Source organism: Eptatretus burgeri, unplaced genomic scaffold (assembly GCF_056783735.1).
Source record: "Eptatretus burgeri isolate ZD-2024b unplaced genomic scaffold, Ebu_testis_v1 Ebu_testis_scaffold_61, whole genome shotgun sequence".
Lineage (NCBI taxonomy): Eukaryota > Metazoa > Chordata > Myxini > Myxiniformes > Myxinidae > Eptatretus > Eptatretus burgeri.
In genome coordinates, this window is record NW_028222011.1 from 31,516 (window position 1) to 51,744 (window position 20,229).

The 20,229-nt window shown below is 45.7% G+C and overlaps 2 long non-coding RNA genes across 3 annotated transcripts in view; one reads left to right on the top strand and one right to left on the bottom strand.

The window, feature by feature from the left end:
• Nucleotides 1-20,229, bottom strand: part of LOC147007644 (uncharacterized) — a 61,700-nt gene that overhangs the window by 22,413 nt on the left and 19,058 nt on the right. The window lies entirely within an intron of this gene.
• On the top strand, nucleotides 14,193-17,287 carry LOC147007645 (uncharacterized). The gene is made up of 3 exons (XR_015054039.1): nucleotides 14,193-15,174; nucleotides 15,271-15,484; nucleotides 15,581-17,287. It is a non-coding gene; the product is annotated as an uncharacterized LOC147007645 (long non-coding RNA).

Genomic DNA, 20,229 nt, shown 5'->3' on the forward strand with positions numbered 1-20,229 from the left:
GCGCTAGTGGAGCTACAGGATCCACCCACCGTTCACCGAGCGGCTGAGTGCGCAGCCAGGCTGGCCTCGTGGAGGCGGCCGGGTCGGGTGCCCGAGAGGCCATCAGTGACAGTCCGACAGGCTGAGATCGAGGATCAAGGAGGGGGCTGGGAGAAATTGGCATTACCCAAATGTTACAGGAAATCTCCCAGAAACTGTTAAGTTTGATAAGGGGTAATTCGGTAGTTGGTGCGCCAAAGCGGCGGGGTCCAGCCCAGCCAATAGAACAATTTGATTTTGGCCGAGGGGGTCCGGAACCGGAAGAGACATTACACCGATACCCACGGGGGCCTTTTATGGGGAGTTGTTTCCGGTGCGGGCGAAGAGGACACGTGCAACGATATTGCCGGTACCCAGCGATAGAGGGACCCTCCAATAGACTTTTAGACTCGGAGAGGGTGAATCCTCTTGCTGAACCGCCAGGTCTATCCGAGATGCCCTTTCATAGGTCGGGTCCGGAGATCACTGTCGGGGGTCCGGGAGACTAGATCGGGCTGAGCATATAGGGCCATGCACGGCTGGTGAGATTGTGGCGAAGTGCCTCCTTTGAAAAAAAAAATGAATTGTGGGAAAATTGGCATGGGTTTGTAAGTTCTGCTGGGTTTTAGAGTGACAATCGGGACAGTGGGTAATTGGAAACAAAGCGGGCACGAGTGGCTGTCCAATGGCTGGTGCGTGGATCGGGTGAGAAGTGCTGTGTGAGTTGTTTTAAGTGAAGAAGTGAAATGTATGGTGCACACATTGTTTTTTTTATTGGGCATGGTGTGGTAACAGGGAAGGTCATGGTCGGTGAAGTGTTAGAAATGCAGGTGTCACATGTAAGGCCGATGGGGTGGGGGAGTCATGTGGGTTTTGTGGGTGGGGATGATGTGCTTGTCCACAGGGATTGCTGAAGCTCACGGTGAGCATGAATTGCGACCCCCTTCAAGGAGATTCACCACCTGGTGGCTAATGGTGACAGTGTCTGGAGGCAACTGGGAGAGGGTCTGGTTGGGCGACCAAGGCGGGTAGGACCTTGGCGACCCAGGAAGGCCAGAGGAGCCAGTGAGACCCCTTCCAGAGTGTTGTACGGGATTAGAGCTGATGGCTACCAGGGGGAGGGAATCAAAGGGAGCGGGCGGAGAAACGTCCGGGTTGGACTAAAGCTTACCTGTGGGCATGGTTGCACCTAAAATGCCCCCATCATCTTGTGGTAACCCACCCCACGGCCATGACGGGATTCAGCCTGCATCATTAAAATGAGGACCATGACCTAGAAATGTGATGATGACCATGGTGTGAGTGTTGTGAAGATGTGTGAGTCCCACCCGATCCCGCACAACTTGACAGGTGCAGCAAGGGCATGATGCCCGCATAATTTTGGGGCAAGCAAATTTGAAAATTGGCTCCCCAGGTAACGCTGGCTCTATTAGCATCCACTGGGGGAGGCGGTCAAGTGTAAATATCCTGTGAATAGTGTCGTTAAGGCTTAGAGTAGGAATGTAAAGTATAAGTGTTGTGTTTTTGTGGAACCTTTTGTTTCCCCTCCCCAGATCACTGGAAGAGTGCTGGGCAAGAGCGATGATCCGGAGGATGGAGTGCAACTTCGCTCAGTGCTCTCATGTGATAAAATAAAATAAAAAATAAAAAAAACGAATGATTGTTTAGGCGAGGATAAGGCCATAAGGGGGTAGTACATTAAGCAGGATAGGTAAGTTAGCTGCGAATCGCTGCCCATTGCCCCTCCTACTTTATTTCGTTAGGTTAATTAGGTGTGAGTCAGTAAGTGTTAAGGCTGGTACGGTAGCGCCTGTGATATACCTTGCAGGAGCTGCGGTACCAGAGGAGGGGGCAGTGTTACGTTTGAGGGCAGGTATGCATTCAAAGGGTAATTAGGATGTTTAATTAGGTATGCCATGCTGTTCGAGTTTACCAGGATCTCGATGTAATAAGTAGTAATTCAGTGGTGATAAGATGTCTAGTAAATGTTCATTTCTTCAAGGGGGAAATGATAAATGTCACGTAATTAGATAGGGACACGGGATAGGGTAAGTGTGTCTGCGTAAACCCCTTTTGGTATTCTCTGAAGACTGGCCGTGACGTCACAGGACAGAGCAGCGGATGGCTCCGCCCCGTGAACACGATTGGCAGAAGGCGACGGCAGTGGGCCAATGGACGGCTCAATTGGAGGTGACGAGGGCAGAAGGATAAAAAGGTTCTGTTCGGGGTCGAAAAAGAAGAAGAAGATTACAACCAGAACCCTCGTGTTTTTTTGGTGTGGAACCTGTGCTGGCAGAGAGCGTCCTGGTTGCTGTGCTGAGTTGATCGTGCTCTTGATCGTGCCTGGGAGCCTTGCCGAGCCTCGTGCCTCGCTTTGGTTGGCTCTAGGGTTCTGCTGACTCAGAATACGGGGTCGGGCGGCAGGTGGACCTGCCTCCCTCTCCTGCTCGCGGATTGGCGCGGGAGCTGGTTCCCTGGCGGCTGTGGGCGAACTTGGGCCAGGACCAGGAGCTCGACAGCACCGCGGTTTCTCCTGCCCCCGTGGCGAGAGCAAGGCCGGCTCGTCCGGCGCCGATCCAGGGACAGTTGCGTCAACACCACGGTCCAGCCTGACCACCAGAGATAGCTACGTTTTGTGTGTGTGTGTGTGTGTGTGTGTGTGTGTGTGTGTGTGTGTGTGTGTGTGTGTGTGTGTGTGTGTGTGTGTGTGTGTGTGTGTGTGTGTGTCTGCTTGGCGCCTTAGAGGGATTGAGAACTGTATATTCATTGGAATTGTCTGTGTTTTTCCCCACGCCCGATCCCACACCATCCCGTCGAATCGCCCCGGATCCCTCTTCTTGCCGAGTCTTGTTATTTCTGGTAATTATAAAAAAGGAATAAACATCATCAACTCAGTGAAAAGTGACTCGTGCCACCTCCCTCGTCCCGTTTGCGGCAGGGCGATTAAAACCGCCGTCTTTGGGTTATATAAAAATAAATCGCCTCCATCGTTTCGGCTCATTCTACGTTGGCGGGACTGTTCAAGTCCCGTGGATGTCACAATATGCTTTTGATGATTGAGAAGTCCAAGAGAGGTGGAATATCACAAGTATGTTCAAAAAGATATGCTAAAGAAAATAATAAATATCTTCCAAATTATGATAGTGAAAAAGATAGTAATTATTTGATGTATTTTGATGCTAATAATTTGTATGGATGGGCAATGTCTCAATCTCTGCCTTATGGTGAATTAGAGTGGGTGGAAGAAAAGGATTATGAAAAGGCTTTGATGAATATTGTTATTTCTTCTCAAGAGGAATTGAATGACGAAGAAGAAGGTTATTATTTTGAAGTTGATTTGAGGTACCCGAGTGATCTTCATAATAAGCATAAAGACCTTCCTTTTGCATGTGAGAAAGAAACCCCAAAGAAAGAATGGTTCAGTGATTATCATAAAAGTTTTAATATTAAAAGCAAATCAACAGAAAAGTTATTAACAACATTCTATGATAAAGAGGGATATGTTTTGCATCAGAGAAGCTTAAAACAGTTTTTGAGAGAAGGATTGAGACTAGCTAAAATTCATAGAGTTTTAAAATTTAAACAAAGTCCTTGGGTGAAAAAGTATATTCAATTCAATACAGATATGAGAGCAAATACAAAAGTAAAATTTGAAGGGGACTTTTATAAATTAATGAATAATGCTGTATTTGGAAAGACTATGGAAAATGTTAGAAACAGGCAAAACATTAGATTCGCAACATCTTGGAAAGAAGCTTCGAGATTGATAAATAAACCAAGTTTTGAGAGAGAAGAGGTTTTTTCAGAGAACTTTTCTGCTATTCATATGAAAAAGGAAAGTATTGTAATGGATAAACCAATTTATATTGGAACAGTAGTTCTTGATTTATCAAAGATATTGATGTATGATTATTTGTATAATGACTTAAAGAAAGAGTATGGTGAAAATGTTTCAATGTTGTATATGGACACTGATAGTTTTATCCTAGATATAAAAACTGATGATGTTTATAAAGATATGAAGAAAAATATTGGAGTATATGATACAAGTAATTTCAGCAAGAAGAGTGAGTTATTTTCCAAAAAGAATGAAAAGGTTATTGGTAAGTTTAAGGATGAGTTGGGTGGAAAAGTAATGAGTGAGTTTATTGGATTGAGAGCAAAGGCATATGCTTATAAGTATGGTGATCAGATTGATAAGAGGTTAAAGGGAATAAAGAAATATGTAATAAAGAAATCAATAACTTTTAGAAATTAATATAATTGTTTGATGAATAAGAAAGAAGAATATAGGAAAATGAATACAATAAGAAGTTATAAACATAACATATTGTTGTGGTTGACCAAATTCGCAAACCACCATTCAGGTCCCTTAGGTGAGATATCTCGGTAAGTATATGTGTAGTTAGGCCCAAACCCGTTGTCTAGAGGGAATAAATGTCATTCATGAGGGCTGCGACTCTTCAGGAGAGCCGTTTTTCTTTTACTATCTTTATTTTGGACCAACCGCCATTATTACCACCACCAACCACGTCTCAACAGCCATCACAACAACAACCACCAACCACAACGCCGCTTCACCACAACCGCCACGACCTTTACCGTCACAACTCGCCACCATCGCATCAACGTCATCTCGCGCCACTCGTGGGCACCGATGCTGGACTCGTGGAGGGCGCGCACCGAGCAGCGTGTTCAAAAGCATCGCGGACTTACCGCAGAAAAACGGATCAAAACGACTCACGCCCACTTTTGTTCCGTCCAATCGGTGAGCGAGGGCGGTTTGGCCCCGCCTCCAGGGCGTTGGAGGGCGGTCGCTATATGCAAATTCATGGATCAAAAGCATTCACGCCCACTTTTCCTCGGGCCAATGGGGAGCCAGCAAGAGAGGTGAAAGGTCGGAGGCAGAGGGTCAAAGATGAAGGAGCGAGGCCACGGGGGATATAAGGGGCCGTGTTCGTCAGTCGAGGCAGTTGAGTTGGCAGGAGGAAGAGTTGAGTTGGAAGCGGAGGAAGAGTTCAGTGCAGTTGGGAGTTCGCGGAGTCGGAGTGAAGAGGACGGAGCTGTGGAGAGGCGGCGGCGGCGAAGGCGGACGAGGGGGTGCTCGCGTCGGATTCGGGGAACTGCGGAGAGAAAGGCCGGCGGCGCGACCGAGGTCGTGGTGGAGACGCTCGTCGCGGGACCCGCGATTTTGTGAAATCCTCCTTTCCCCGAGCATCAGCAACCCCTCCTGTTTCCCCCCGCGCTGAGATAGTGCGACAAAGGGGGCCCCCTTCCCACCCCCTACCAGACACTGTCCGCGAGGCCCGCGGAGTTGAGGCACCACCGCCGCTCCGCGTCTCATCATCAGACGGGTAGGCCCGACACGGTCTCGGCCCCAGGCCCGCCTACCCCTCATCCTGGAGGGTGGTTCTCTTTTCTTTTGCTTTGGGAATGTGTGTTGTCGGCGCCGTCTGTGAAGTAAAATTGTATAAGTGTTGCCGAGTGCCCGGTAGTCGGATCGATCTGCATTGTTGCATTTGCTTTTTGTCTTCTTCTTTTCCATGTGCTTTTGGTGGAATTGTATATGTGTGCTTTCCGTTCATCGCGAAATAAATGTGCTTATTGTTGAACTGTTTTCCCGCTTCGCTTCGTCATTTCTTTCATTGAATCCCCATCTTGCTTCACGTAAAGGGTTGGCCGTGGGCAAAGACGCCCGATAATTAATCGAACCGTCGAGGCCGACGAATAACACCGCTCGGTTATCCCGATAGTACGGAACGGGTCGCTTAGGTGGCCCGTGTCCGAAGTCGACCTGCGGCGAGGTGCGATCGCCCGGTCTACCCTCCGTGTGGGTACTTAGGTAGGTCGAATTTGGCGAGCAACCCTATCCCACGCGGGGGCCGATTGGCTCGATCGCGGTGAGACTGAAAGGTCCACCCGTGACTGGTTCCCGGCGTTAGTCCGAGAGGGTCACGACTGGATTGTCCGTCCGGTGGGCGACGTGCCGCGATTCGAGTTACGTGGCCGTTCGCACGCCGGCGGGCGCGAATCCGCAACACTGGTGTCAGAAGTGGGATATAAACCCATCGCCCTCCTCACGGCACTGGTATCGGAGAACGGGAAAACGGGCTCTCCTGTCTCCAATTAAATTCACGGGAATCGGTCCAGGGGTGAGAGGAGCGACCCCCGATTCCCTCCAAATTACGAGCGAGCTAAATTAACCCTTTACGAGAAATAAGATGGCGTCTCAAGGCGAGCGGGAGCCGGGGGTATTAGGTATGTGTCGTCATGTAGGATCCATGGCCCAGGTCGGTTCTTTTTATAATTATAACCCCACCACTAACTGTGGTCAGTGGGAGCGGCTTGAGCACGAACTTTGCTGGCAAACGGAGTCGCACAATGGCAGCACGGAGCGGGCTGATATTAATGGCACAGCACGAGGCGTGAGCTCCCAGTCACCGGTTCAAGGCACGTGGTCACGGCATGTGCCATGGCAGGTGTGGCAGGATGACTATGCGAGCATTGGCAGGCTTCAGGCACAATTGGGGGATGTCTTGGAAAAGGTGAAGCGTTATGAAGAATATATCGAGGAGGTGCAACGTGGAGTGGACGAGTCACAACGGCACGCAGACTCGCTTCAGAAAAATTACGTGTACGGGGGACACAGCGATTGGACGATTTACTGGAACGAATTCGGTGGCAAAAACATGACTTGGCCAATAGAGTCGACAAATTACGTGGGAAAAAGAATTTGGTAGTGTTTTATACCCGTCAGTTGGAATATGCGAAGAGCAAACTGAACAAAAGAATAGAGGAACAGCAGATTGGTATCTCCCAGGAAAGGAAACAATGGGAGGAAGAATGGAAAACCGAGCTCGAAAAGAAACAAAAGGAGCACGACTTGGAAGTAAAACAATTAATGGAAAAATTATTGGAGCAAGCAAGGCGGTTCAAAGAACTGGAGGAGAGAGTGAGGGAAATACAGTTGGAGGAGAAAAAATGTGAACACGATGGGGAGTTGGAACAATTGAAGGAAGAGATAAGAACAGGCAATCAGGAAAGAGAAAGCCTAGAATGGAAGATAAAAAGAGGAGAGAGACAGCTCGAGGAAAGGGCGGAGGAATTGCTGGAAAAGTCAGAACAGTTCGAAGAACTGCAGGGAGAATTGAGGGAGGAAGGAGAAAGGAAAACAAAGCTCGAAAAGGAAAAACGCGAACAAGATGGGGAATTGGAACTACTGAAGCGAGAGGTAAGGGCAAGCCAGTTTAAAAGAGAAATCCTGGAAGGGGAGATTAGAATGGGAAAGGAATGGCAGAAAAAACTAAATGAATACAGTAAAAAAAAGGGACGAATTGAGGAGGGAAGCGGTGGAAAGAAGAGATGAAATGAGTGAAGAAGCACGCAAATTGAGAAAGGAATTAGAAACAAAAACTTCTGAGATACTGAAACACGAAAACAAAGAAAGAGGATTACAAGACGAACTGAGGATGTTAAAAGAGGAAAGGAAGAGAACAGAGAATGAAACGTTAAGGAACTACACTGAGCAGATTGAACAAGTAGAAGCCAAAGCAAAGTCGGAGTGTGCGGAGATGAGAAAGGAATTGGAAAAGAAAGCTTCTGAGTTACAGAAACACCAGAACAAAGAGAGGGAACTACAAAACGAGTTGAGGATGGTGAGAGAAGAAAGAACGACAGCAGAGAATGAAACGTTAAGGAACCACACTGAGCAGATTGAACAATTAGAAGCCAAAGCAAAGTCGGAGTGTGCAGAGATGAGAAAGGAATTGGAAAAGAAAGTTTCTGAGTTACAGAAACACCAGAACAAAGAGAGGGAACTACAAAACGAACTGAGAGTGTTAAAAGAGGAAAGGAAGAGAATGGAAAATGAAACTTTAAGAAACCACACTGTACAGATCGAACAGCTGGAAGCCAAGGCCAGATTAAAGAATGAGATGCAAGAAAGAGTAATGATGGAAGAACGAATCGGACAGGAGAAGGAAGTCAGCCAACTGAAAGAAATAACGAGATTGCAGAATGAGGAACAAGAAAGAGTACTGAAAGAACAAGGAATGAGACAGGAGAAGGAAATCAGCCAACTGAAGGAAACCACGAGATTGCAGAATGAGATGCAAAAAGAGTAATGAAGGAAGAACAAATGAGACAGGAGAAGGAAGTCAGCCAACTGAAAGAAATAACGAGATTGCAGAATGAGGAACAAGGAAGACAGTGGAATAGGAAACACAAAGAACAAGGAATGAGACAGGAGAAAGAAATCCGTCAATTGAAGGAAACTATGAGATTGCAGAACGAGGAACGAGAGAGACAGTGGAATAAAAAACTGAAAGAGTATGAATTTGAAACTGAACGACAAAAGGAAAAAATAGGTTGGAATACGAGGAGAAGTTGAAGGAGCAAGGAATGAAGCAGGAAGGAGAAATCAGGAGATTGAAGGACAGAAGGAGATTGGAGAGGGAAGAACGAGAGGAACAATGGAATAGAAAACAAAAAGAACATGAATCTGAGGTTGACCAATTGAAAGAAAAGCTGAGGCTGGAGTACGAGGAGATAGACAAAGAACAGCGAATGAAACACAAAATGGAGATGAACCAAATGAAGAAAACCATGAAACTGGATAAGGAAAGACAGGAGAGGAAACGAGGAAGAGTAATGAGACAGCAGAAAATGAAACACAAAAAGGAGATTAACCAAATTAAGCAAACCATGAAACTGGAGAAGGAAGGACAGGAGAGGAAACGAGGAAGAGTAGTGAGAGAACAGCGAATGAAACACAGGAAGGAAATGAGCCAATTGAAAGAAACAATGAGATTGGAAAACAAAGAGCAGGAGGAACAGTGGGAGAGAAAACAACAACTATATGAGTGTGAAATTGAACAACTAAAACGGAGAGCGAGATTGGAGTCAACGGAGATTGAGGAGCTCCGGAGGGAGAACGAACAGCTAATGGGGCTCAGAGAGAAAGAACGACTCAGATGGGAAGGAAAAAGGAACCAGGAAGAGACAGAAATAAGGAACAAGGAGAGAAAATGTATAGAGACACGGGAGACAAGAGACGAGGTGAAAGTAATTTGGAGGGAGAGAAAAGAACAATTAAGACGGAAAGCAAGAATGAGGTACGCGGAGATCGTGAAAGAGCAAGGAGTGAAAAACAGGGAAGGACGGGAGCGACTTAAAGAGAAAGCAAGGTTGACCTACATAAAGATAAGGGAAAGACGCCAGAAAGAAGCGGAGACTAATAGACAGGAGGGGACAACAGAAACTTATAAATGTATAGAGACACGGGAGATGGGAACGATAGAGGGAAGACTGCACGATGAAGACGGGGTAAGTGACGCACACACACACACGGAGGTAGTGGAGGATAATGGGGGTGAGCTCGCGGAGTGTGTAGGGACCCAGTGCGAGCACCTGGATGGCCTCCTCCAGGAACGAGGGGAGGGAGTATGCCCCCTTGAGGTGAGTCACGACCAGGTGAGTTCGGTCGTGCTTTGCGAGGTCGAGGGGAGGAGTGCTGCGAACGGGTGCACGCCGAGCTTGGGGGGTATAGAGGCCCCGGAGACCCTTGTGGGGACACGAATCCCCAGTGTGGTTGTCCCTGTGTGTGTGGTGCAAGGCGTGAGTGCGTCCCCGTGTGTGGAAGCGACCCCGTGTGTGAGTGGTGTGGTGGCGATGGTGCCGGAGTACGTGCTTCCCAGCACGCCGTGTGTGGATGAGGCACCGTGTGTGGAAGAGGCCGTGTGTGTGGATGAAACGGCCAGTGTGGATGAGGCACCGCGGGTGAGTGCCCTCGCGTGTGTGAGTGAGGCACGGTGTGTGAGTGAGGAACCGCAGGTGAGTGCCCCCGCGTGTGTGAGTGAGGCACGGTGTGTGGATGAGGCACCACGAGTGAGTGAAAGGCCGCGAGTGCGTGGAGCCACGTGTGCGAGGGAGGTAGCATGCGTGAGTGAACGGCCGAGTGCAAGGGAGACCGTGTGTGTGAGAGAGCGGTATGTAAGGGAGATGTCGGTTGGCATGCGGGAGCACGCAGCCGCGTCTCCCGGTGTGAATGTAATGGAATGGAGTGTGAGCGTCGTAACACGCAGGTGTGCCTGGGTCGAATGGCGACGACGGCGACATGTAAGGAAAGAAAGCCGAGTAGCGGCTGTAGTTGTTTCGGGGACCGTGCCGGGTTCACCCAGCAGTGAGCACGAGGTCCGTGCTGTGCAACGCACGAGGCCCCCACGTGCCCGCCTGCGAGAGTGAAGTCCCGGTCCGGAAACGCACGCGGTGGATTTGCCGATCCCGCGGACGGACAAAGTTTAGGCAGGACTACGGATTTGGACCGGACGGGTTCTCCACGCGATCGTGTGTGTTAAGCTCCAACGGGCAAAGCACATGTGTTCGCGTGGGGAACCCCTCGAGACGTGGGGCTTGTGTTTTTTTTTTATGCGCACGGTGACGTCATGGCTGCACGTGGGGTTGGAATCCGGCAGGAGGGGTATCCCTGCTGGATGGTACCGTCCAAGGAGGGACGAGGTACACGTGCAGCTGCATGACGTCACGGGCAGGTGCAAAGTGCGCGAGTTGCCGCGCTGGTGCTGCGCATGTAAAAAAAAACAAAAAAAAAACAAGCCTCACTTTCGGGTGCACAGGATTCCTGGGCAAGGGGTGGAAGACCCCCTACGTGGGCACAGGATGGAAACTAGTTAGGGGGAAGGGTTAGCTTAGTTAGACCGACTTCATGGGGCAGGGGTAAGTCCTCATGGAGTCCGTGGAATGGATTAGTTAGAGGGATTGTAGCCAGATTTAGGTTGGGAAATAAAATGATTTTTTGAGTTAGAAGACAGTGACAGACAGTGAATGTGTAGTGGGGACGTAGCTTAGCTACGTAGTGCTAAATGGAACGTGCTATAGTATAAGGGACGACGTGGGAGCACGAGTTAGTTAGGGGAGGTAGTTAGGAGGATGGCAGAGTTCAGCGGTGTGTGTGTTGAAGAGTTGCTGAGTTGTGAGGTGAGTACTTGTTGAGTGAGTGAGGCCAGCGGGTCTGAGTGAGTGGAGCGAATGGGGAATGCATGGTGCGATGAGTGATTGGGGAGGAGTGACTCCCGCCCAAGGGACCCCGGGGTCAGTGTAGACTGAGTTAGGGGTTAGTCAAATTGAAAAATGGAGGTCGTTTTGTTGTTGGTGGGGAAGTAGGCTCGAAACCCGTTTGGAGGGGTGCAGGAGCCCTGTTGACGGGCTGGGAGCGTGGCTGCGAAAGGTGAGTATCGCTGAGTGGGTACCCCGGGCACCAGGCTAGTCGGCCGTGGTAGGCCAAGGGCCCATGGGGGGCCGGGATAGCGTAGTGGGCACGGGTGCGCTTGCTTGGTGCGGGGGCCCGGGCGCCATTAGCCGCGTGGGCAGTGTTGTGGGCAAGGGTGACCCTCGGAAAGGGGCCTGGGAAGCCAGCCTGCCACGTGTGCGTTTCAGGGGAGGTGCCATGGGGGGCACTCCCCGGTGTTAGGGAGCTGGTAGGCTCGGAGGCAGTGTAGTGCCCGGGGGTGCCATCGTCGGAGATTCGGCAGAGGGTCGTGCCTGCCAAAGGGAGCCACGTGTCCCAGCCATGAGACCGTGTGAGGGCACGGAGAGAAAATTGGGGGGCGAGGCCCGAAATTGTGAGGACACCAACACAGGCGACGGGAATCTGGGTTGTTAGAACCAATAGTTTAAGCGAGAGGCGCTTGTTGAAAGCCCCGGGGTAGTTTAACAGTTAAATGGTTAGGGTAGATTAGGAGATGTACCCCTCCGCACCATCCATCCCCTCGCTGTCGTTGTGGGCCGCTGGACCCACTTGGGTTATAGATCGCTGAACTCTGGGGAGGCCATTCTGAGGCTTCGTTGGGCCTCGGCGCAGGATGCTAGCTCTCCCTTATTCCCCTCCGGGAAGGGAACGTAGGGGTTGGGAGTAGGCTAGGTGACAGGATAGGTTAGCCGAACAAGGACAGTAAAGGGGGTTAGGGGACGATTTATAGGGGGGAAGTAAAAAATAAAAATAAAAAAATAAGTTGGGGCTAAATTGGGGTTTGACAAATTAAGGGAGTGGGTATGTACAGTGACAGGCAAAGGCGATAGGTGGGAGGGAGACAGGTAGGTAGGTCCGAGCCCGCCTTCTGAGTGGCCAGCACCACCGCACTCCCTCCACCAACCTCCACTGAACGGCAAAGGCTGGCCAGCTTTATCTGCTGGCTGCGTTGCTGCAAGGCAAAGGCCGGCCCACTTCATCGGCAGCTGTTGTTTTGCTGCAAGGCCTGTGCCGGCTGGATCGTCTGCAGCTGTTTTTCTTCAAGGCCTGTGACGGCCAGTTCATCTGCCGGCTGTGTTTGCCTGCAGCGGCCTTCTTCTGCGGGCTGTGTTTGCCTGCTGCCTTTGCCATGCCATGCCCACTGCCCCTGTTCACCAGCCCCGTTCAATTTTTGCTTTGCCCCCCCCGTTCATTTCCATGTGCGCTAGGGTCAAGGCAACAGTTTGCAAGCTGCGAGAACTGCCCTGTTGGCAGCTACAACACGGGCCTGCAGTGGCGGCCCGTGCACCGTGTTTGCGTCCATCCATTCACCCATCCATTTGTAGTGTTCATTGCGTGTGCCACTTGAGCTGGCACGGAGACTGCATTTGTGCAGCCCATGCACCGTTGTGGTTCACTGCGTTCAGTTCAAACCATTCATCCATCCATTCGTTGTGTTCATTGCGTGTGCCACTTGAGCTGGCACGGAGACTACGTTTGTGCAGCCCATGCACCGTTGTGGTTCACTGCGTTCAGTTCAAAAGGGAAGGCCTTGGACTGCGTGTGAGCAGCCAGCCACGTTCCCTGTCACCTGCATTGTTTTGAGCCAGAGACTGCATGCGAGCAGCCTGGCTCCCTGCTAACTGCTTTTCTTTTGCAGAGTTCATTGATCCTGGGCCATGGTTTAGTGTAAAATTTGTAAGTTAAGGTTAAGATGTACTGTAAATATGAGTGCGCCCCGGCATGTCTGTCTTAGCGCCGGCAATTTTATTTAAGTCGTCCGTGTGAGTGAGTTTGTTTCGGTAGTTACTCAGCCCTTAGGTTATTTATTTTGGGGACACGAATACCATGAATGTCGCACTCAGGGATCCGTAGGTAAAATGTACTAGGGGAAAACTACACATGATGGCACACGAAATTTGACGACTCGGGACGAGTCTGTAAAAAGGGGAGGGGGTAGTGTTGTGGTTGACCAAATTCGCAAACCACCATTCAGGTCCCTTAGGTGAGATATTTCGGTAAGTATATGTGTAGTGAGGCCCAAACCCGTTGTCTAGAGGGAATAAATGTCATTCATGAGGGCTGCGACTCTTCAGGATAGCCGTTTTTCTTTTACTATCTTTATTTTGGACCAACCGCCATTATTACCACCACCACCCCGGATCCACCCCTCCAGGAGTCCCTCGGGAACTGGAGGGGGGGAACCTCAAAAGGACCTTACGGTGGCAAGACGGACTTGAGGGCGTATATGGCCCAGTTCCACTGCGTTGCCAGAGGCAATGGCTGGAACGAGATGCAGGGCGTGGCGCAGCTCACGACGGCCCTGCGTGGAGCGGCATTGGAGGTCTTGACCACGGTACCTGGAGAAGGGGTGACCCTGGAGGACCTCCATTCTGCCCTAAAAAAACGATTTGGCATGGACCAGCAGAGCGAGCTTGTTAAAGCTCAGCTCAGTGGGCGCAAACGACGCTCCCAGGAATCACTGGGAAAATTGGCACACGACATTCGCCACTCGGTGGGGATCGCGCAGGCCAACATGCCTCTGGAGTACCGGGAGGAGATTGCCCTGGACCATTTTCTCCGAGCGATAGGGGGCACCGATGGCGGGGCAATGCTTACCGTATGGTGCCCGGAGAACCTCCAGAAGGCGGCTGATACTGCCGCCTGCTGAGAGGCAGCCAGAACGTCATTTGGAGGGGCTGGGCGGCATGCGGTAGCAGTCCGGCAGGTGGGCCCCGTAAATGACAGTGCGCCGGGAACCAGAGTGGGTACCATGGGCGACCGGGCAATCATTGAGAGGATGGTCCAGAACGCGGATGAAAACCGGTTGGCAAGATCTGGACCGAGGCAGTCGGGCCCCGGAGGGATGAGCGATGGGCCATCAGGGGTACCCCAATTCGGAACGGAGGGTGTATAATTCGGCGTACCGGAGGCAAACACCTTACCAGAGGAGGTGTTACAATTGTGGCGTGAGGGACCACCTGAGTAGGGTGAATATACTGATTCTGGCTCACTTTTCCCTATGTAAATGAATGGAGGATTTTCAGCGATTCCCTTTTTTTCCCCTAAAAATAAACCCCCTTTTTATCCCAAGGTATATTTATTTGTCTCCCCTTTTAACCTAGGGGCTCTCTATTCAAATAACCCATACAATAAGATAAAGATTTGTTTAAGGTGATTCTAAAGAAATATCTGAAACGTCTAAGCCCCGGGACACTCTTTATCAAATAACCGATGCATATTGTTTAGCTCACTCATTGAACCTATAAACATTTGTTCATTCTCAAATTCCTTCAATAGTTTAATTTTCTTTGCACAATAATCCCCATCTAAAATATTGACAAACAAAACATTTGAATCTTTATATTTTTTAAGATACCCCTTTTGTGCCATTACGAAATGATAAACTTCTCTTAATGCTCTTGTTTGATCACCTCCTGAGCCACAGGTTATTTTTGTTAAGCCACGCCCACTTTCCTCTAAGCCCCGCCCACCCTAACAAAATTTTTTATAAGCCCCGCCCACTTTTCTTTAAGCCCCACCCACTTTTGATAAACCCCGCCCACTTTTCATGAGGTATTTTTCATAAGCCACGCCCACTTTTCCTAAGCCCCGCCTACTTTTGCTAAACCCCGCCTACTCTTACATCATTTCCAGTTCATCTCTGACTCACAAAGAAATCACTAGAAAATTCCAGCATGTTATGGTTTTGAAGGCCTGCGTGAGCTTGCCCAGGGAATTTCCACAGGAAACCACACCCAACAGTCTTTCCCTATAAAAGCCTCATGCCCAGGCTCCATTTTAAACATTTTTGGCTGGCCATGGTGTGCTGTGTGCTTGCCTGGAACTCTCAGACTTGTATGGAACTAAACCTTCAAGTTGATGAACTGGATTCAAACCTCTTATCTGTTGAGGTAAGATTTTTATTTTCCTATTTTTAGTTCCTTTTAAACATCGACTCGTTTAATAATTAAATAACTTAATTAATACATTATTATTTTCTCTCACAGGAAATTGTATCTGAAATACAAAAATGAAAATACTGCTTTTGCTACAACTTTGGGGGAAATTGTTGGCTTGGTTGAAGACCTTATGAGTGACCAAGACCTACAGAACAAGCAAGACCTTGAGTGGGATGACTTTGGGGTTCCTTGGAACTCTCAGACTTGTATGGAAATAAAGCTTCAAGTTGATGAACTGGATTCAAACCTCTTATCTGTTGAGGTAAGATTTTTATTTTCCTATTTTTAGTTCCTTTTAAACATCGACTCGTTTAATAATTAAAAAACTTAATTAATACATTATTATTTTCTCTCACAGGAAATTGTATCTGAAATACAAAATGAAAATACTGCTTTTGCTACAACTTGGGGGAAATTGTTGGCTTGGTTGAAGACCTTATGAGCGACCAAGACCGACAGAACGAGTTCGTCCTTGATAACCTAACCAAAGAGTTATACCTTGGAGACCAGCAAAATCCTGAAAAAGAGTTTTACAGCAATAGTACTCATTGTGAGTTATCAAGACAATACCCACTAAACAAGTTATAAGGTTGATGAGCCAGAATACAAGTTTTACCTTGGAGACTCACAAATTTTGAAAAAATCAGTAAATGAGTTCTGCCTTGATGGTTTAAATAACTACCTTGGAGACTCAGGAAAAGGGTTCTGCCAAGATGGTTCTAAATATGGGACCTACCTTGGAGACTCACAAATTTTGAAAAAATCAGAAAATGAGTTCTGCCTTGATGGTTTAAATAACTACCTTGGAGACTCAGGAAAAGGGTTCTGCCAAGATGGTTCTAAATATGGGACCTACCTTGGAGACTCACAAATTTTGAAAAAATCAGTAAATGAGTTCTGCCTTGATGGTTTAAATAACTACCTTGGAGACTCAGGAAAAGGGTTCTGCCAAGATGGTTCTAAATATGGGACCGACCTTGGAGACTCACAAATTTTGAAAAAAATCAGGAAATGAATTATCCTTAAGAGACTTTGTAAGTTGGTTTTACTTTGAATACTTGAAATGTGGGTTCTGGATTGATAACTCACAATGTGATACATATCTTGGAAACTCAACGGGAATGTGGTTATACCTTGAAGACTTGGAAAGTTGGGTTTATGTTGGGCACTTGAAACTTTTTTGGAGACTTTTATTTATTTATTTATTTATTTATTATTATTATTATTATTTTATTTATTTATATTTTGGAGACTTTTGGAGTTGCTATCACTCTTTGGGATCTAAACCTCTCGATGTAGTTCTTTGTCGGATGGTGCTTGATGGGAGCAAGATCAAGAAAGTTCTGGGAAGAAAGTGTAGGCTTACTCCCCATTTCTACATCATCAAACCTGAAAGCCTTAAAAGACAGAATTGGAAGAAGAGAAAAAAATATATATATATAGGTGGAAATCTCATTTTGAAAAAGACATTGTGTTGGGCGAGGATTGAGTTGAGGTTGAGATTTTGAATGTGAGGTTTGGGGTTGAGATTTTGAATGTGAGGGTTGGGACACACACACACACACACACACACACACACACACACACACACACACACACACACACACACACACACGCACACACACATCAACAAACAAAAGTTAAGCCTTGACTATTCAGTTGAGGATTCTGTGTTTGGGGTTCACAGATCTAAGAACGTCCCCCTTGACACACATTATATACTGTAATACACCTCGGACTTGGACTCGAGTGTCCACAACGGTGTATAGTAGTAGGGAGTGAAGCGCCAACCCATTGCTCCCATTGCACACACACACACATCAACAAACAAAAGTTAAGCCTTGACTATTCAGTTGAGGATTCTGTGTTTGGGGTTCACAGATCTAAGAACGTCCCCCTTGACACACATTATATACTGTAATACACCTCGGACTTGTCCCTCTAGTGTCCACAAAGGTGTATAGTAGGAGGGAGTGAAGGGACAACCCATTGCTCCCACGGGTATTATCTGCTTAGTTTTGTCTTTTGTAATTGCTGTGAATAAAATGAACCTAAAATCTCTTCCCCTTCCAAATCATATATCTTACAAGTCCAAGGAACCGTATCTATTACATCAACAATTTTAAAAAGTTCTTTCGTCCATCGTTTAGTAAAACCCTTTTCAAAATGAGATTTCCACCTCTATATTCTTACGATATCACCAACTTTGAACTTAGGTTTTCTGACATTAATCTCTTTTTCATATTTTAATTTTGTAAATGTTTCTGATGGTTTCATATTTGTTGACGTGTGAATCGTGTCATTATACTTATCCACAATATCCTGAATAAAAGATGACCATTGTTGTGAACCGAGTTGTGTGAATTTTTTATATAGTCTCTCTTTTAAGGTATGATTAAAACGTTCAACAACAACTGCCTTCCCTTCATTAAAGGTACTGTATAATGTAATACTGTTATTTTTTAGAAAATTCATAAACGTCTTGTTATAAAACTCTCTACCCTCATCAGTCCACAATGTTTTAGGTTTTCTCTTACTTTTATTAAATATCTGTTGAAAAGCTAACATAAGAGTATTACCTGTTTTTTTTTTAAAGGGACAACCCACGCATATCTACTCCTCAAATCAATAACGGTTAAAGCATATTTGTACCCCTTATCATTATTGAGTTCAATCAAATCAGCAGACCAGATATAATCCACTTCCTTGGAATGAACTTTCCCTCTCGGAAACTTTGTGAATATTGGTTTATGTAATTCATCAGCTCATTGCTCTTCAATCTTAATGACATCATGAGAGCTTACAAGTTTTTGAATTTCCAAGTCCAAGTTTCAATTTAGCACTGATCATCTTCTTCACGATGAACCTATCAACTTTTTCTCTCAAGGTTGGATTTTGTATCAGAGACAAATTATACAACATTTCTCTATCGGCTTCATGCTTTTCTTCCAACCTTGTGGTATTCCCATAATCAATATCGTGTCTCATGCACACTTCATCAACTCTATTGATAGGCTTACTCCAGGATTTAGGATTGTCTGCCTCATCTAATCTTTTATCCAAGTTTGTGCCTGGACCACAGAAAGAATACCATGGAAGATGTAATTCCCCTGGTATTCCAGTAGTTGTAAATTTACTTCCTGATAAAAACTTTTGTATATCTCCTCCGAGTTTGTGTTTGGAGATAAATTCATTTTTTTAAACCACACACCGAACATATACCTTTTTGTATAACCCTGTTATTTTTACTTTTAATATATGAAATATTTTTAGTATTAGTTTTCTTTTACATTTGAGACAATAACTCATTTATTTATGAGAAAAATTCCTGCAGAGTGCAAAAACCTTTTAGTTTCCAACATGCACATTTGAATCTTAATTTTTAAAACATAAAGAATCCTTAAACATGCCTTCACTCTCTCCTCCATTTATTTAAGAAAAAAACAAAAAAGAAAAACTTGAATTAAAATCCATCTCTTATCAATTTCAATAGTCTTGTCGAAAGTATTGCAAATAGACTTATCAATTCTTTGTTTTCCTCCTCGGTGGGTTGAGTTATTTTCTGTAATACCTCTATTCTTTTTTGAATCTCACTGGTTTCCATATATTGATATTTATTCATTCTCTCTCTTTCCTCCCTCTCCTCCTTCTCTCTCTTCTCCTTTTCCTCCTTCTCTTTCTTCTCCCTCTCCTCCTTCTCCTTTTCCTCCTCTTCCCTCTCTTCTTCAACTCCTTCCTCATCCCTTACTATTCTTGAATCGCTTACACCCCATAGAATATTATACATATATTCATCAGGATTTCTTGTTATTCCTGTATCCAAAATAATTTTTTTACAACAGGAAACCAATAAAATTTCTTTTGAATTTCTAAAAGAGCCTTACCTTTTCTTAACTTTATAATTTTTTCATTATTTAACATTCTAATTAAATCTAAAGTTGTCGGTTTATCAACATTAGCATAATGCCAATCTTTTATTGAAAATACCTCATTCTTATGTTGTAGAACATATTTATTAAAATACCGAATACCCTTTTCTTGAAGGTATGCTTGAACACAGAAATGATAATTTTCTTGAAGCCTTCTTGCTGTCATTTATGTATTAGAAATATATGTTAGAATAATATTATGGCACGAAACACCTCCCCATCTTCCTATAGTTAAATCATTTTGTATTTCCTTACTTATTATATATAATCCTGTTTTTTCTGTTTTCATGATATAAACAAGGGCAAAACCATTATTATATTTACGCTTATTAAATTCTTTTATTTGTTGTTTACTAATCGTAGCCCCACAAAACTCATTCTCGATACCAAGTGGATAATATTCTTCCTTACGAGACTGATTTAATTGTTCCAGGTCTTCGAGGTTAATTTTAAATGACCAATTATACCCTAAATCATTCATATCATACCCCCATTGTTCTATTCTCATGCAAACGATACGCCCTTCTTTATAAAAATTTATTTTAATTTGAACTGTGAATTCTGTATGACCTGGAGATAATATCAACACTTCTGTATCTTTGGAATACACAGCCGTTTTATTTAAGTATATATATTGTGATAAATCGCTTAATCTCACCAAGTCATTCGCGTCAGTCGGGCTTGGATAATTATTTAATTTATAAGCATTTTTCATGTTAATATTTTTGGTTATATTATATTTATGTCGTTCAGCCTGTGCCTTTGTGTAATAATTTGATAAATCAATATCCAGTTCTTGAGATACACCAAAGATGGAACCATCTTTACCAACATAAGTCATTTATATTAGATTAAAAATAATATCATAAAAAATTTTATTTTTGTTGAGTTGAAATAACACATATAGACATAATTGACCACAACACTTGGAATTTAATTCTTGGACTTGAAATGTTTGATAAACACCATTCTGTAAGAATATTATGACTTCAACAGGTGGTGGAAGACCAAAACTATCAAAATAATATTTGTCTTGACTATTAAAAATACAAACCCAATGAGAACCGTTCCCATTATT